Here is a 17,497-nt window from a genome sequence, read left to right as displayed (position 1 = left end):
CTTTTTGTATTGCCATTGGGGCTTGAATTGGCCGTGCTGGAGTTTGAACTCAGAGCCTTGGGCATGCAAGGCTGGTTCTCTGCCACTTGAATCAGGCCTCCAGGCCTATTTTTCTTGTTTATTTTTAGGATAGATTCCCACTTTGCACCCTGGTGCACTTGGAACACAATTGGCTTGTTATTTAGGCTTTTTGCCATGGTCTATGGCTCCATTTCATTAAGATAGGATCTTGCGGGCTGTCCTTGCAGGGCTGTCCCTGGGTCTGGGTCCTTCCAGTCTCAGCTTCCACACAGCTTGGTTTGACAGCCATGCATTGAGAACTTTCAAACTTTTCCACTGGGGGTGGCCTCAACTGAAGAGTGTCACCATCTCAGCCACTACCGTCCAGCGTTTTTAGTAGCTTGGCACCAGCGCCCCAGTCTCTCATTCTAAGGGAAACAAGGCACGCAGTGCATGTGGGCCAGTAGCCACAGGCTTCATGACCAGGCATTTGGGCATCAAGGTAGCTGCAGTTCCCTCCTCTCTTCCCAGTGTGGGCAAGATGGCTGTCCTTCCTCTGCCGAGACACAATCGCACCATCTGTGTCCCTGTAGGGAAGATGGAGGGGAGAATGGGAAAAGGCTCTGCAGCATTGTTGACTCTGATTGCCTTTTGCTTTGTTTTCTTGGGGTTTCCGTGAATGTTTCTTGGGCTCTGTCGTGTCCTGAGTGCTTAGTGTGCGAGCGGCTTTATTTCCTCTCAGGAACTGGCATCCTGCCCAGCCTCCCATTCAACCCATTCTCCAATTAACTGGGGCGCTGGAGGAACACGAGTGGGGGACAAAGGACAAATCTTTTTTCATGTGCCAGATTGGGTTCAGAATACCCAGGTTTGAATCCTTGCTCCTCTATTTGGAGGTGGGCAGATGGGTCCACCACTCCTCTGTTCCTCAGTTTCCTCATCTGCAAAATACAAATCACCCATCTCCAGAGGTCAGAGGTGCCTGGCCCCAGGCCAGAGGTTCCGTTAGTTTTAGCTGGTATTATTATTGTTGGCATTATTTGAATTATTCTTTTTCAGTCCCGGGGTTTGAACTCAGTCTTGCTAGGCAGGTGTTCTACCACTTGAGCCACATCATCAACCCACCATTTACTTGTGCTATTTTTCAAATAAGATCTCATTTTTTTTTTCCTACCAAGGTGAGACTGGACCACAACCCTTCTATGTATGTTTCCTCAATAGTTGGGAATAACAGGCGTGTACTACAGCACCCAGGGTTGTTTTTTTTTTTTTTTGCCAGTCCTGGGGCTTGAACTCAGGGCCTGAGCACTGTCTCTGGCTTCTTTTTGCTCAAGGCTAGCACTTGATCACTTAGCCACAGCGCCACTTCTGGCTTATTCTATATATGTAGTGCTGCAGAATCGAACCCAGGGCTTCATGTATGTGAGGCAAGCACTCTACCACTAGGCCATATTCCCAGCCTCAGTTCCCAGTTTTGCATTGATTAAGATGGGGTCTCGCAAACTTTTTGCACCAGGCTAACCATTAAGCTACTGACCACCTTATTGCTCAGGCACAAAACCACAGGCTGGGTAGGTGAAACTTAAGAGACAATTCAGGGTCAGAGAAGCAAATTCCAGAGCTGTGGGCAGAGACCATCGTCATTTTCGGCATGCATGCACTGATAGCTCAGCCGGCTCCAGCTGCTCGGCCCAGGTGGGCACCGGGCTCTGCACACGCAGCCCAGCTGCAATCCTCATGTAGGTCACCACTGGAGAAATTACCTTGTTGCTGTTTCAGACAGAAATGGAACTTAATAGCATGTGTCTTTTCTCTCTCTCTCTCTCTCTGCTGTGCCGGGCCAGAGGCATTTTAATGGTTCTGGGAGATGGAGGAGGTGGCTGAAAACTTTGCTGCTGGATCAGTAACTACATTCTGCCTAGCCTCCCCTGGCCTGTCTTTGGTCCTCATTGATTATGAACACACCATCCTGTTCCTCCCAGCTCTGCACCTACCACTGGTGCAAGCCTCACCCCCTCGAATCTACTGCCATGGCTCAGTGGGGAGGCGAAGGTGTGAAAATTGGGGGCTTTGGTTTTATGCTTCACCCCAGAGACTTGGGGGAAAATAGGAGGAGGAAGCACTTCTCAGGAGCAGCATTCTTTCTGGTTGGAGCGACTGAATCAGAATATCAGAGATCCCTGAGCCGGGGAGCTGGCAGAGGCAGGAGAACAGACCTGACCCATAGGTTCTAGACCTCAATGGGAAAGGATTTTTGTGCTCTACATCCTCTGTGCTGCTCCCCTAAATCAAGGAACCCCCCCGCAAAAAAACCTCTGTATGCCACCCTGATCTCCACAGTTCAGGCTTTGTCTTCACTTAGATTTCCCCACACCTTAACAAGCACTGCTATTTAGAAATGCCAGTCGGATCCTTCTACCCCCCCAATCCTTCCAATACCTTGTCAGACCCCTTAGGGTAAAGACCAGAACCCTCACCGGACCCATCCACAGCCTTGCTGCAACCTGCTCTCTGGATCCCTGTCTAGTCGCAGTGCTTTTCCTAAGTTCCTCCTACCACCAGGCCTTTGCACATATTATCTTTGTTTCACCTTTCTTCCTCCCCAGTCAATCTCATTCTGTCTTCAGGTTTTAAATATTACGAATGTGCTGGCAGCTCCCAGATAGATATTTGTCACCCCAACCTCTGCTCTGCAGGGTGGAGTTGTACATGTGTGACAGGGAGATGGGTGGCAGGCCCCTTAGCGTCACCGGAAGAAGAACTCAGGGTGGACATACAGAGGAGTCTGTACTTAGTTAAGCACAAGTTAGATTTTAAGGAAGCAGAATTGGTCATAAGGTGATAGTCCAGTCCCAAAGAAAACAGGACTGCCAAGCGCCTGTGGCTCATGCCTGTAACCCTAGCTATTTAGGAGGCTGAGATCTGAGGATGTCAGCTCAAAGCCAGCCCAGGCAGGAAAGCTAAGTGAGACGCTTATCTCCAATAAACTATTCAGAAAAAAAAAACCCAACAGATGTGACCTTGTGGCTCAAGTGGTAGAGTGCTAGCTTTCAGCAAAAGAAGTTCAGGGACTGTGTCCAGGCCTTGAGTTCAACCCTTAGGATTGGCAAAAGAAAAAAAGAAAAGAAAAGAAAAGAAAACTGAGGATGGACAGCTAGACCAAACAGTGGAGGCCCTGGCACTTGTATGCATAAGGAATCTACTGGAACTATGAGCTAAAGCAAATCCCTTCTCATTCAAATTGTTCTTGTCAGGCTGTTTTTTTTGGTGGTTTTTTTTTTTTTTTTTTGCCACAGCAATGAACCCCATGGCCACGGTCTCACTGAAACACATCCTCAAAGATGATGATGATGGTGATGATGATGATGGTGATGATGATGATGATGGTGTGTGTGTGTGTGTGTGTGTGTGTGTGTGTGTGCCTTTCTTTGCATGACTAGTCCTGAGACTTCAACTCAAGGTCTGGGTGCTGCCCCTGAGCTTCTGTGCTCAAGACTAGTGCTCTAGATGGAGAAAGATGGCGCCGAGACAATAGGGAGGCACCCCGACTCGCACCAACTGAATAGCGAGCTGGGAACTCCAACACCCAACACTCCACCAAGAACCCAGCAAAACCAGCATCCAGAAGCAGTGGAGAAACGCAGGAAAACAAAAAGGAGCAAAAAAGAAGAACCGAAAACCTACACGGAGCCGGAGATTAATCGGGGCACCCTCCCCCCACCAGCCGGCCCTGGCCCAAACAGGGTCAGGCTGGGAAAGGGAAACCCGGCGATCGGCAGACAGGTTGCCAGGAGCGCAGAATCCATATAGCGGGAGACCCCACGGACACAAAGCAGGGTGCGGACCAAGACACACCCAGCAGCGACGAGAAGTTCGGGTCCACACCGGATTCGGACAAGGGAACCCAGCGCGGCAGAAAGAGGGAACGGGGGAGCCACCACGACACTTCGCCAACCCCTGAAGGGCCAACGGCGGTGCGGGACACGCACACAAAGCAGCAAAAGTGAGTCCCCCATAATCCCTTCCCCCAACGGGAGACCCAAGCCCGACAAAGACGATATATCTCCCTCCCTCCCCCTCCCCACTCCCGTGGGAACAAAGATTCCCCAAATCAGGCGGGAAGCTCCCAGCAGGCACTGGGAAGCCAGTCTAGCAGGGGAAGGGCGGAACAGCCCCAAGCCCCCAAAGGTTCCTGAACTGGCAGAACCGGCCCCGTCCCCTTCCCAACAGGGGCCAGGGACGGCCGGCAGGGCAAGCCCCACCCGAGGCGCCTAGACCTTGCGGACTCTTACAACTAAAATCACAGGCGCTGGTGGGCAATACCAGCCCAGCAGGGTCACCTGAGCCTGATCTCGTTCCCCCTCCTCGAAGCGGAGGCGAGGTCTGAGGGTGCCAAGCCACACCCGGACAGTCGATCCCACTGGGCCCCACACATACTGCTTCCCCCCCCCAACGGACTCGCGGGAGGGCGCAAGCACAACCCAACAACCCAGGGCTCGCTCTGGGAGGCAGACCCCACTTAAGTGCCTGTTGTAGGGGACTCACAGTGCACAGGAGGGCGGGGCCCCGGCGAAAGCGCCCGCTCTGATAGGCGTGCCCTGCACTGGTGGGCGGGGCCACAGCGACAGCACCTGCTGACGCAGACACGCCTACACAGAAGGGAGGGAAGAACTACACAGACTTCCAGATGCGCAAATCACAAAGAAACATAACTCAGTTCATCAAAGGACAAGCCAACTCGCCAGCTCCAAAAAGCAGCACGACTGGAGAGGAGATGGAGAATAAAAAAGCAAATGAGGACATGTTAACAGGAATGATCGAAACCGTCAGAAATGAAATCAGAAAACAATTCCAGGAGTTTAGAGCGGAAATCTGGAAGGACACCCAGGAAGCCAAGAAAGAAATGGAAGCAAAACTGGATACAATGCAAGCCTCGTTTAAAGAAATGGAAGCAAAAATGGATACAATGCAAGCCGCCTTTAAAGAAAATCTCCACACCCTGAGAATTGAAATGCATGAAAAAATAGATTTAAAATACAACTCTTTAAAGGAAGAAATTTCCACGATCAGAGCTGATATGACAACCATGAATAGCTCTCTGACATCCATAAACGCCGCAATTGAAACCATAACACAAAGAGTGGACCATATGGAATCCAGAATCTCTCGCCTGGACGATGAAGCAGCTGACAACAACCAGAAAATGACCACACTCCAAGAAAAGGTGAAGCTTCAGGGAAGATTACTCCAGGAACTAATGGACAAAGACAAGAGATATAATCTGCGTATAATTGGAATAGAAGAAGGAGCCGAATATCAGAGCAGAGGGCTTAATCATGTTCTCAATAAAGTTATTGCAGAAAACTTCCCCAATCTCACAGGGGACCCCATCCAGGTAACCGAAGCCTATAGGACACCTGGCAGGCCAGACCCCAGGAAAACCACCCCAAGGCACATAATATTCAAGACTACAGACCTCAAGATTAAAGAGCAAATTCTGAATTCAGCCAAAGCGAAGAAGGAAACTTTTTTCAATGGGAAGAGGATTCGAATAACATCCGACTTATCCACACAAACTTACCAAGCTCGAAGTGAGTGGAAGAACACCATCCAAGTACTTCAGAATAACAATTTACAACCTCGGATCAAATATCCAGCGAAACTGGAGTTCACATTCGAAGGGAGAACCAGATCTTTCCACACCAAAGAGGAGCTAAAGGAGTATGTGAATAAAAAACCAGCCCTACAGCGAATATTAAGAGGGGAAGCCCACCCAACAGAGATCGTAAAAGACACACAGACAGATTCAGAAAGAAACTTCAATAGCCAAAGTCCAGCAGAAACACAAGCTCACTAAAGACAAGAAGAAAAAAAAAAAAAACAACAGGAAAAAACAGCCCAACAAGAAAATGGAAGGAGAAAAAACACCCTTATCCTTGATCTCTTTAAATATAAATGGCTTAAACTCCCCGATCAAGAGGAGCAGACTGGCAGAATGGATCCGCAAGCAAAAAGTTGACATCTGTTGTCTACAAGAGACCCACCTTACAGCAAGGGACAAAAACAGGCTTCGAATGAAAGGATGGAGCAAGATCTACCAAGCAAATGCACCCACCAAAACGGCAGGTGTAGCCATCCTGATCTCAGACAAGCTGGATTTCTCTTTAAAGTCCACTCAAAAAGACAAAGAAGGACACTACATATTGATACAAGGAAAAATCCAGAATCAAGACATCACGGTGATAAATGTATACTCACCGAACAAAAGAGGCCCGACATATGTCAAGCAAATTCTCACAGAATTACAGAGCAAGATAGATGCAAACACAATCATAGTGGGTGACTTTAATACTCCTCTCTCTCCAAGAGACAGATCCAACACCCAGAGGATTAGTAAGGGAGCTGAGGACCTAAATAACACCATTGCCCAAATGGATCTAACAGACCTATATAGAACCTTCCACCCTACAGAGACCCAATACACCTTCTTTTCAGCAGCCCATGGATCATATTCCAAAATAGACCACGTCATAGCCCACACAAAGAACCTCAGCAAATACAAAAGAATTGACATCATCCCATGTATTATATCTGATCACAGTGGATTAAAGCTAACCCTCAACAACAAAGGATACCACAGAGCCTATACACACTCTTGGAGGCTAAACCCCACGCTGCTATCCAACACTTGGGCCACAGATCAAATTAAAGATGAAATCAACGAATTCATAAGCCACAATGACAAAGAAAACACATCACAAAGAAACCTATGGGACACAGCTAAGGCAGTACTGAGGGGCAAGATCATTGCACTCAGTACCCACATTAAAAGAATGGAAGCAGAGCAGGTGAATACCCTCACGATGAAACTAAAACAACTGGAGAAACAAGAAATGACAGAATCTAAAACGACTAGGAGGGGAGAGATTACAAAGATTAAAGAAGAGATAAATCTGATTGAAAATAGAAAGACCATTCAACAAATAAATAAGACTAAAAGCTGGTTCTTTGAGAAAATAAACAAAATTGACAGACCCCTTGCAAGACTCACAAAAAAAAGAAGAGAAGAGACTCATATACGTAAAATCAGGGACTCCACAGGAAAAATTACAACAAATACACACGATATTCAAACAATCATAAGGAGCTATTTCCAAAACCTCTACTCAACAAAAAACAATAATTTTACAGAAATGGATCAATTCTTAGAGAAGTACAAACTGCCCAAACTGAACCAAGAAGAAATAAATCAACTAAATAAACCAATAACTTACGGTGAGATACAGGAGGTAATCAAGAACCTCCCTACTAAGAAAAGCCCAGGCCCAGATGGATTCACCAATGAATTCTACAAAACCTTTAGTGAGGAGCTAATTCCAATACTCCTCAAACTCTTCCGCGAAATAGAAACGGAGGGAAAAATCCCGAACTCATTCTACGAAGCTAATATCATACTCATCCCCAAACCAGGCAAAGATCCAACAAAAAAAGAGAACTACAGACCAATATCACTAATGAACACAGATGCAAAGCTCCTCAATAAAATATTAGCTAACAGGATCCAGAAAGTGATCAAGAATATCATACATCATGACCAAGTAGGCTTCATCCCTCAGTCACAAGGATGGTTCAACATCCGTAAATCAATCAATGTAATTCACCACATAAACAGAACTAAAATCAAGAATCACATTGTTATCTCAGTCGATGCCCAAAAAGCCTTTGACAAAATACAACATCCATACCTATTAAAAGCTTTGGAGAGAACAGGAATAGATGGAACATTCCTCAAAACAATAAAAGCCATATACAACAGACCAACTGCTAATATCATATTAAATGGAGAGAAACTTAAATCATTCCCCCTAAACACAGGAACAAGACAAGGATGCCCACTCTCCCCACTTCTGTTCAACATAGTACTGGAATCCCTAGCCATAGCAATAAGGCAAGAGGAGGACATCAAAGGGATCCACATCGGCAAGGAAGAAATCAAGTTATCCCTATTCGCAGACGACATGATCTTATATCTCAAGGACCCAAAAAACTCAGTACCCAAACTCCTACATCTAATAAACCAATTTGGCAAAGTAGCAGGATACAAAATCAATCCACAAAAGTCAGCAGCTTTTCTGTACACCAGCAATAGACAAACAGAAAAGGAAATTATGGAAACGATTCCATTTACAGTAGCCAAAAAAAGAATAAAGTACCTAGGGATCAACTTAACCAAGGACGTGACGGACCTATTCAATGAAAACTACAAAAATCTAATAAGGGAAATCAAAGAAGACACAAGGAGATGGAAAGACCTCCCATGCTCATGGGTAGGCAGAATCAATATAGTGAAAATGGCCATACTGCCCAAATTGTTATACAAATTCAATGCAATACCTATCAAAATCCCAGCCACATTCTTCACTGAAATAGAGAAACCAATCCATAAGTTCATATGGAACAGCAAAAAACCTAGAATAGCCAAAGCAATTCTAGGCAAAAAACATAGTGCAGGAGGTATCACCATACCAGACTTCAAGCTCTACTACAAGGCCATCATAACAAAAACAGCATGGTATTGGTATAAAAACAGATCGGAAGACCAGTGGATTAGAATTGAAGACCCAGAAATAAAACCGCACTCTTACAGCCAACTGATATTCGACAAAGGAGCTAAAGACATACAATGGAATAAACATAGCCTCTTCAACTACTGGTGCTGGGAGAACTGGGCAGCCATATGCAGAAAACTCAAAGTAGACCCAAGCCTATCACCATGCACCAAGATCAACTCAAAATGGATCAAGGACCTCAACATCAGACCTGAATCCTTGAAACTACTGAAGGACAGAGTAGGAAAGACACTAGAACTTATAGGCACAGGAAGGAACTTCCTGAATAGAGTCCCAGGCGCACAACAAATAGGGGAAAGACTCAACAAATGGGACTACTACAAATTAAAAAGTTTCTGCACAGCTAAGGTCATAGCCACCAAAATAGAAAGACAGCCAACGATATGGGAAAGGATATTTACCAGCACAGCAACAGACAAAGGCCTGATATCTGTCATCTACAGAGAACTCAAAAAACTAAGCCCCTCCAAGCCCAATAAACCTATTAGGAAATGGGCAAAAGAGCTAAAGAGAGACTTCACAAGAGAAGATATAAAAATGGCAAAGAAACACATGAGGAAATGCTCAACATCCCTGCTAGTAAAGGAAATGCAAATAAAAACAACCCTGAGATACCACCTCACCCCAGTTAGAATGGCCTATACTCTGAACTCAGGAAACAACAAATGCTGGAGGGGCTGTGGGGAAAGAGGAACCCTTCTCCATTGTTGGTGGGAGTGCAATTTAGTACAGCCACTTTGGAGAACAGTATGGAGGTTTCTCAAAAAGCTCAATATAGACCTACCCTATGACCCAGCCATACCACTCCTAGGCATCTATCCTAAACAGCAAAACCCAAGATATCAAAAGGACATTTGTACTTCCATGTTTATCGCAGCACAATTCACAATAGCCAAAATTTGGAAACAACCCAGATGCCCCTCCACAGATGAATGGATCCAAAAAATATGGTACTTATACACAATGGAATACTACATAGCGATTAGGAATGGTGAAATATTGTTATTTGCAGGGAAATGGTCAGAACTCGAACAAATAATGTTGAGTGAGACAAGCCTAGAACACAGAAAACAAAGGGGCATGATCTCCCTGATATATGACTGTTAACAAAGGGAGATGGAGAGACAGTAGAGACCAAGTCTGTGAACACTGTATATGTGCTTGATACATTGTATACTGCATATGGGTCTACCTGACCTAGACAAGGGATGGGAAAACAGGTTGTAAGATATCACAAGAAATGTACACAATGCCCTACTATGTAACTGCACCCTCTTTGCACAGCACCTTGTAAAAAAAAAAAAAATTTATGTTCAATTGATAATAAAAAAAAAAAAAAAAAAAAAAAAAAAAAGACTAGTGCTCTACCACTTGAGCCACAGCTCCACTTATGTCTGTCTGTCTGTCTGTCTGTCTGTCTGTCTCTCCTCTTTATTCTGTGGTTAGTTAGGGATAAGAGCCTCCCAGGCTTTCCTGCCCAGGCTGGCTTTGATCTGTGAACCTCAGCTCTCAGCCTCCTGAGCAGCTAGGACGGCAGGTGTCAGCCACCGGCACCTGGCTCAGCAATGTTTATGAAGAAACACTTTTCTCTCTCCATCCATGCTTGCCGTTAACCTTCCACAGCTCAGAGAAAACCAGGGCTCAGAGCCTCAAGGGGAGGCAAGAAGCTCATGTCTGAGATCTGAGCAAGGCATGGGTCTGCACTGCCCCCTACCTGGTCCACCCTGCTCCTCCCTGCCACCTTTGGCCACACTTCACTTAGGGGGGTGCTGGAGACCTTCGCCTAGCACACAAGGGGTGGATGACCCGGCTGTACCCCAGCAGAGTGAATGGCGTCATGGTAGGAGCGTGTGGTGGAGGGACGGGGGTGTCATGGTGTGACAGGAAGCCGGAGAGATTTAGAAGCCAGGATTGTTTAAAAATTCTTGTTAAAATTGGAAACAATTTGTTCTCATGGGCGCTAACTAGAGTCCCAAGAGACCCATGTGGATCCCTTGTGAGGAGGCACCCTCCCCCAAAGACCTAAGTGCCTTCCCTTTGCCCTGCCTCTTAAAGGAACCATTACCTCTCAACGTGGCTACATTGGAGACCGAACTTCCAGCCCATGACCTTTAGGGGCAGGTGAGGAGGTGGAGGAGTGGGCGGTGGGGAGGGGGGAGGCAGCCATCTCTTCATCTCTTTTGTTGGGTTGGCAGCAGTTCAGATAGCGCTGGCGGCTCTGCCACCTTGTGATTTTCTTCTCATCTAATGGAAACGAAGGACAATCTTGGCATAGTGGGGGAGGGATGGATTGTTTGAGCTGCCCCCCTTCTCTCCTCCCCCAGGTCGAGAGCATGTTCAGCGGTCATCTCTGACCCCGATCAGGCGTCCATCAAGATAGCCAGATCAGTGTTTTCACACAGCAGGCCTGACCAGGGAGCTCAGACACAGCCCGCTGCTAATCCCTTATCTGATAGGCTGGAGAAGGCCAAAGCATGGCTTTATTTGGGAGAAAAAAATAACAATAAGAGACCCAATCCACAGCCTTGCTTTTAGGCCTTTCCTTCCTGGGTTTAACAGCATCGCAAGAAAAAGCCAGGGCTAGCTTTTCTGTCTGGCAGAGCAGCAGCTGCAGACTGAAGAGTCCTGAGCATCGGCTTCCAGACCTGTAGTGGTTTCTCTGGATCCAGAGAGACGACATGCACAGAACTGTGTTCACAGGCCTGGCTCTCTTCCATCTCTGTCCAAGACCACACGGGGTGTGCTTTGTATACCTGACACTTTATTATCTGGTGCCAAGCTGTCTACTTCTCTGATAGGAAAGTCAGGCCCCATCAGGAAGTGGAAATGACTGGGGCATGAAAAGAGGGGGGAAAAGGAAGGAATCGGCTCAGTGGTTGCTGTGTGTGGCTTGGCTGTGATTTGTCTCTCGCTGATTCACACGGGGTGGAATCTTGGTCCCCAGGGCAGCAGTTTAAGGCGGGAACTAAGCCTGGAGCCTGGCAGGAGATTAGATTATGGGGAAAACACAGAGCCTGCCTTTTCCAGCTGAGTGGGGATTAACACCAGGTTGTAGAAATGGATTGATTGTCACGAGCACAGTGTTATAAATCTAGGCCACCCTCTGTGCTCGCTCCTTACACACGTGCTGGCTCCCTTTGCACGTGAGGGACTCCCTTTCTCTTGAGGAGTGCAGACAACTGCAGGGTGGGCCAGGACTCAGCAGGTGCTGGCACAACACAGTTTGGATTGTCTAGTCACCAGAATAGTGGGCCAAAGAAACCTCTTTACTTTTTCTGTTGGTCACGGGGCCTGAACTCAGATCCTGGGCACTGTCCCTGAGTTCTTTTGTTCAAGGCTAGTACTCTATCACTTTGAGCCACAGCTCCACTTTCAGTTTTGGAGTGGTTCATTGAAGATAAAAACCTCAGAGGGACTTTCCTGCCCAGGCTGGGTTTGAACCATGATCCTCAGATCTCAGCCTTCTGAGTAGCTAGAATGACAGGTGTGAGCCAACAGCACCTGGTAAGACCTCTTTTCTTTACGAGGCATTCAGGCTCAAGTAGTCTGTTAAAGCCACACAAAAGGGACTAAGACACAGAGGTCAGCAGTGGCAGGAAGCTACCTCCACCCTAGTCTATAGGACACAGAAGCTAAGGTCTCCCGGAGGGAGCTGGAGCCTAGGCAGCCTGGGAAGCAAGGATGGCCACCTGGTTATATCTTTTTTGCCAGTCCTGTGACTTGAACTCAGGGCCTGTGCACTGTCCCTGGCTTCTTTTGCTCAAGGTTAGCACTCTACCACTTGAGCCACAGCACCACCTCCGGCTTTCTCTGTTTATGGGGTGCTGAGGAATCGAACCCAGGGTTTCATGCATGCTAGGCAAGCCCTCCCTACCACGAGGCCACATTCCAAGCCCCTGGTTACATCTTCGGATGTTTCTTAGAGCAGGGCCAGCCTTCCTCTCCAACATGAATATACCACCATTGTGTTCTCACCTGCAGCCCCGCAGCTCTTAAGAAGTGGGGGGAATTGTGCAGGAGGGACTGCTTTGTGTGTGTGTGGGGGTGGGGGGTGGGGGTGGGGGTGGGGCTTGATTATTCAGGGGTTGTCAGGGCCCGGGGAGTGCTCTGTCCTTGGTGCTGCCGGAGGCTGGACGTGCTGGCTCCGCCTGTGTGAGAAGGCGCAGCCCGGCGTTGCCATGCGCTGTCCATGGTTCTGATCCGTGTGCCCGAGGACAGAGACGGCTGGGCATGGCAGTGAGCTGTCCTTGTTGGAGGCCCGGTACACGACGATGGGCAGGTCTGGGAGAGGGAGAAGAGGGCCACAAGAAGGTGACACACATGCCCTGCCTAGGGTGAGCTTGCGCTAGCTGCCTGGGTTCTGGGTTGCCGCTGGGTTTTCTGGATACTCGCTGCTAAGCTGTGGCGAGCTCCATTCCTCTGCAGGCGCCTCCTGTCAGATTCCTAAGAACCTGGTTGAGGGGAAAGTGTCTTTATCACGCCAGGGCCCCAGCTAGGAAGTGGTGGAACAAAGACTGAACTCCAGGTCTCTTTGTGCCTCGGCTGGCTCTCTGCCACACTCTCCACCCAGCTTTCTTCTCCTCATGAAGCACACGCAGTTTTGTGAGTCGGGAAGTAATGTCTCTGAACTTGTTCTATTTGACTGGGATGAGAAGTCACTTCCTCAGATGTCTGCAGAGGCCTAGACGGGTGAGGGCAGGGATCTGTTGTGAGGAGATGAGTGATAGTTGGGACCTAGCTGCAAGACTGAGAGACCATGGGGCATGATGGGGGCTGTGGCTGGCAGGAGAGCCCTTGTCCTTGTGCTCAGCTCCAAGCTGAAGTGGTGAAGTGGTTTCCTGTGCTGCTGCAGGCTCCCCTCCTGCCAGGGTTTCTTTTCTTGAGAAAAGCCAAATTCTTCTGATTTGAAAATATTGGTAAGTAATCTAATTCTAATCTAAAACAGGGTGGAATATATATGTATATATATGTGCACATACATACATCTACATTTATATAGATGTGTATCTATATCTTTATACTTCTATATATCTCTATCTTTATCAGACTATCTACCTACCTACCAACCTACCTACCTATCTATTTAGGTCTATTGTCAGGTAAAGAAAGCACAGATGGAGGTCCAATCTAGCCACACCCACCCTGCTGGTTTGTAAGCTAATTTGAAGCTCTGGGCCATTAGATAGGTAAGGATTTTTGATTGTGAGACTCAAACTTGCATTAATGTGGGTCAGAGAATTGCTGAAGTTACTGCTTTTTATTTATTATTATTATTATTACTTATGGCAACTTGCAATCATTTAAGACAAAGATACGAAAACAAGGAGGTGCACCCAGCCAGCTCTGGCCCACTCTGAGATCTCACCAGGCCTTTCAAAGGCACTTTGGGACAAGGAGAGCGCAGGAGTGAGGAGAATGGGAAGAAAATCGATCACTTTGTGTGGCTGAAAATAAACATCTTTGCAACAGAGCTGGGAAAGCAAACAAGGTAATAAAAGCTGAAGCTCACAGGTCAGGCTTTCTGGGGATAAAGGTTGAGTCCTGTGAATACTGAGCCGTGGCACAATAGGGATCTTTTGTGGTGGGCTCTGTGGATTTTCACTCCTTTCTGGAAGACGAGGCCAGAGGAGGAGGGAGAGAGGGGAGAGATTTTTCCTTTAGAACATTTCAGTTCTCCTCCAAGGACATAGAGGGTGACAACATAAATGATCACCCCTTTCTGTCTTTCTCTCCTCTCCATTCAAATAAAACTTTGTCGAGCTACTTGTAGAAAAGTTGGGAAATACATATCCAGATACACTTTTTCATCACCAGGGAAAAACATCGAAGAAAAAGAGAGGTTTATTTGATTTCAGAAGTTCCCCACTTGTAGTCCCCTGGCTGTATTGCTTTGGGCTGGTGGCAGCCCCAGTACACCATGGTGAGGGCGCAAGGTGAGGAGGCACCTCACCTCATAGTAGCCAGGAAGTAGGAGGAGTGAGACAGGAAGAGGCAGGGCATCCCAGTGTCTACTTGAAGGATGTGACTCACCTTCCTTCTACCAGGTCCCACCTCCTAAAGCTTCAGTGCTTTGAGTCACAGTCTTTCTGCTGCCAATTTTCACTGTGTTTCTACATGCAGATCTGCCTTGTGCTCCTCAGGACAGTGAGCACAGCCTTGGGCAAGGCCATTCTGAATAGGGACCGCCATTTATTTCTGCCTCCCACATTTCCTTTAACCCCTATGGGGGCCTGGGACCTGTCTGATGACCTGAACCCTGGTTTCAGATTGGCCTTGACATCAGAAGCAAGCATCCTTTGACTCACATTTCCTCAGGCCCTGTGTGTGCTTGCTGGAATCACCTACACTTCCTGTCACTTACTGTGGCCTGCAATGGCTCACCATGCACCCAAGATGGAACCCACTTTTTGTCTTGGTGGAAGGGTGCAGTGATTTGGTGTCCCCTACCCCCAGTGGCCTCCAACCCTTTCCCTTCCCCCTGCCAGCTCTGGCTAGCAGCCCACCCATTCCCCTCCAAGCCCCCCCCACTTTTTGTCAGTCATGGGCCTTGAACTCTGGGCCTGGGCACTGTCCCTGAACTTCTCTTTGCTTAAGGCAGGCATTCTAGCACTCAAGCCACGGTGCCACTCCCAGCTTTTTCTGAATAGTTCATTGGAGATAAGAGTCTCACCAAGTTTTCTGCCCAGTCTGGCTTCGAACTACAATCCTTAGACCTCAGGTTCCTGAGTAGCTAGGATTACAGGCATGAGCCACCAGCGCTGGGTGCTTAGCTTTTTAATTTAATTTTTTCTCATAAGGCTAATGCTCTACAGTTTGAGCCATGAGTCCAAAAAAGGAACTCTGGGAAATGTAATCTTTCTCCCAGATGACTGGAGATCAATGTCTTAGATGGAAATACAGCACAGAAGGGACTTGATGCTAGAAGCAGGGAGAACAAAGATGCAGGAGCCAAGATCCAGCCTCCTGGTCTGCTTATTCACCCAGACCTGGCAGCAGGGCCCAGGGCTCAGCAATGGTCGTTTTAACTGATTGGAGCTCATGGTTCATTAGCTAAAGAAGGCACAGATAACCACTGACTAGAAACCAGCTCCACCCCCCTCTACTCCCTGCCTTGGAGCCTTGGAGAGGAAGAGCAAAGCTGCAGGGAGTTGGGGACTCCAGTTGGGACAAGCAGAATGGCTTTGTCTGGCCAGCCACTGCCTGCATACCAACGAAGCCGCCTGTGTGTCTGGAAAATTTCGAGGACAAAAGTCACCCTTGAGTGCAGCTGAGCGGTGTCTCAGTGCTAGCTTGTGTTTGGTTCCTATCTTACTTTAGAGACAGTAGCTGCATCAATGCTAGGGTTCTAGAATATTCCAAGATCTGTTCTCATCCCCATTATGCCCAATACCTCCACTTGACCTGTGAAATTCCCATCCACTGACTTGGGATGGTCCACTGCTTACTGATGGGCACCTGGTAGCCTGGGCATGGTGGGTGGTTCATTACCTACTGCCTGCTTTCACAAGTGTCATGCTGGAAATATGGAGATGAGGAACCGAGAGACGAGTGTGCCTTGTACTAGTTGGGTTGAATCTAATACAGTAGAGACTCCAGGAATCAACACCTTGAATGAGATCATTTATGTCTTTCTCAAATAAAAGCTGTAGCTGGAGACACTGGTGAAATTGTCAAAAATAAGCTCCTTCTCTTAGGCTTGAACTCAGGGCCAGGGTGCTTTCATTTGTCTTTTTCCTCTCAAGGCTAGCACTCTACCATTTGAGCCACAGCTCTGCTTTTGGCTTTGTGCTGGTTACTTGGAGATAAGAGTCTCACAGACTTCCCCACCTGGGCTGGCTTCAAACTGTGATCCTCAGATCACAGGAGGAGCTAAGATTCTTGCCCAGCTCGTTGTATGTCTTTTGTCTTACTTTGAGTGTTATTCTGATCCCAGAGTCCAACATGGTGCCCTTCTATTCTATATGCCAGTCAGTTAAAAGGAACAAAATAAATAAACAAAAAATGGACTTGTATCTCTTTAAAGGCACATTGCAGAGGATATTGGTATCACACATACTTGCTTCCCATTGGCTTAAATTTATCAGTGGGCCATAGAGTCTATGGGGGACTATGGGAAATGTAGTCTCCCTCCCAGATTGCCATGTGTCCATCTAAAAATCCTATTGTTATGGAAAAAAAGAATTGATACTAGAGGGCAGACAAGTACATACTTCTACCACCTGTCTGTAAGAGTAACTAATTGTATTCTTGGTGATATATCCTAAAATAGTTAAAAAAAAGAGACAAATCACTTGTACAAAGATGTTTATAGTTTGCAGGCACACTTTACACAAATCTATTGACTTAGTGAAGTGTGGATTGTGGCTACTACCATGATAAACATGACCATGACAACTCATATAAAGTAGGGCATTGTGTCCATCCATCTATCCTTCCATTCATCCATTCATCCGTCCATCTATCCATTCACCCATCCATCCATCTACCCATCCAGCAAGCCATGTGTTCAGTTATTTAGTCTATATTCACTGAGACTGCCTTTGCTGGTTGGTGCAGGATAGATGGGGTCTTTGAAGGAATTTCCTGTTGGGGAGAGCAGGGAGAAACAGACAAATTTGTGAGTGTCCTGACAGTTGCTGTAGGCATGAGGAAAGAATGCTAGAAGAAATAACAGGGTGGTCCATGGGGACTGTTGGGCACCTTTGATGCCTCTCACCACTTGGCAGCAACCATTTTCTTGTGTCTTTACCAAGGGCATCCATTTTCTTCTCACTTCCCTACTCCAGTTGTGATGGTTGAATATGGCATGATGCCTCTCCCTGCCCCCACGTGGTAGAGAGATAGTGGGATCTTTAAGAGGTGAAGCC

The sequence above is a fragment of the Perognathus longimembris genome, chromosome 3 (assembly GCF_023159225.1).
Source record: "Perognathus longimembris pacificus isolate PPM17 chromosome 3, ASM2315922v1, whole genome shotgun sequence".
Taxonomy (NCBI): domain Eukaryota; kingdom Metazoa; phylum Chordata; class Mammalia; order Rodentia; family Heteromyidae; genus Perognathus; species Perognathus longimembris.
This window is presented reverse-complemented; position numbering follows the sequence as displayed.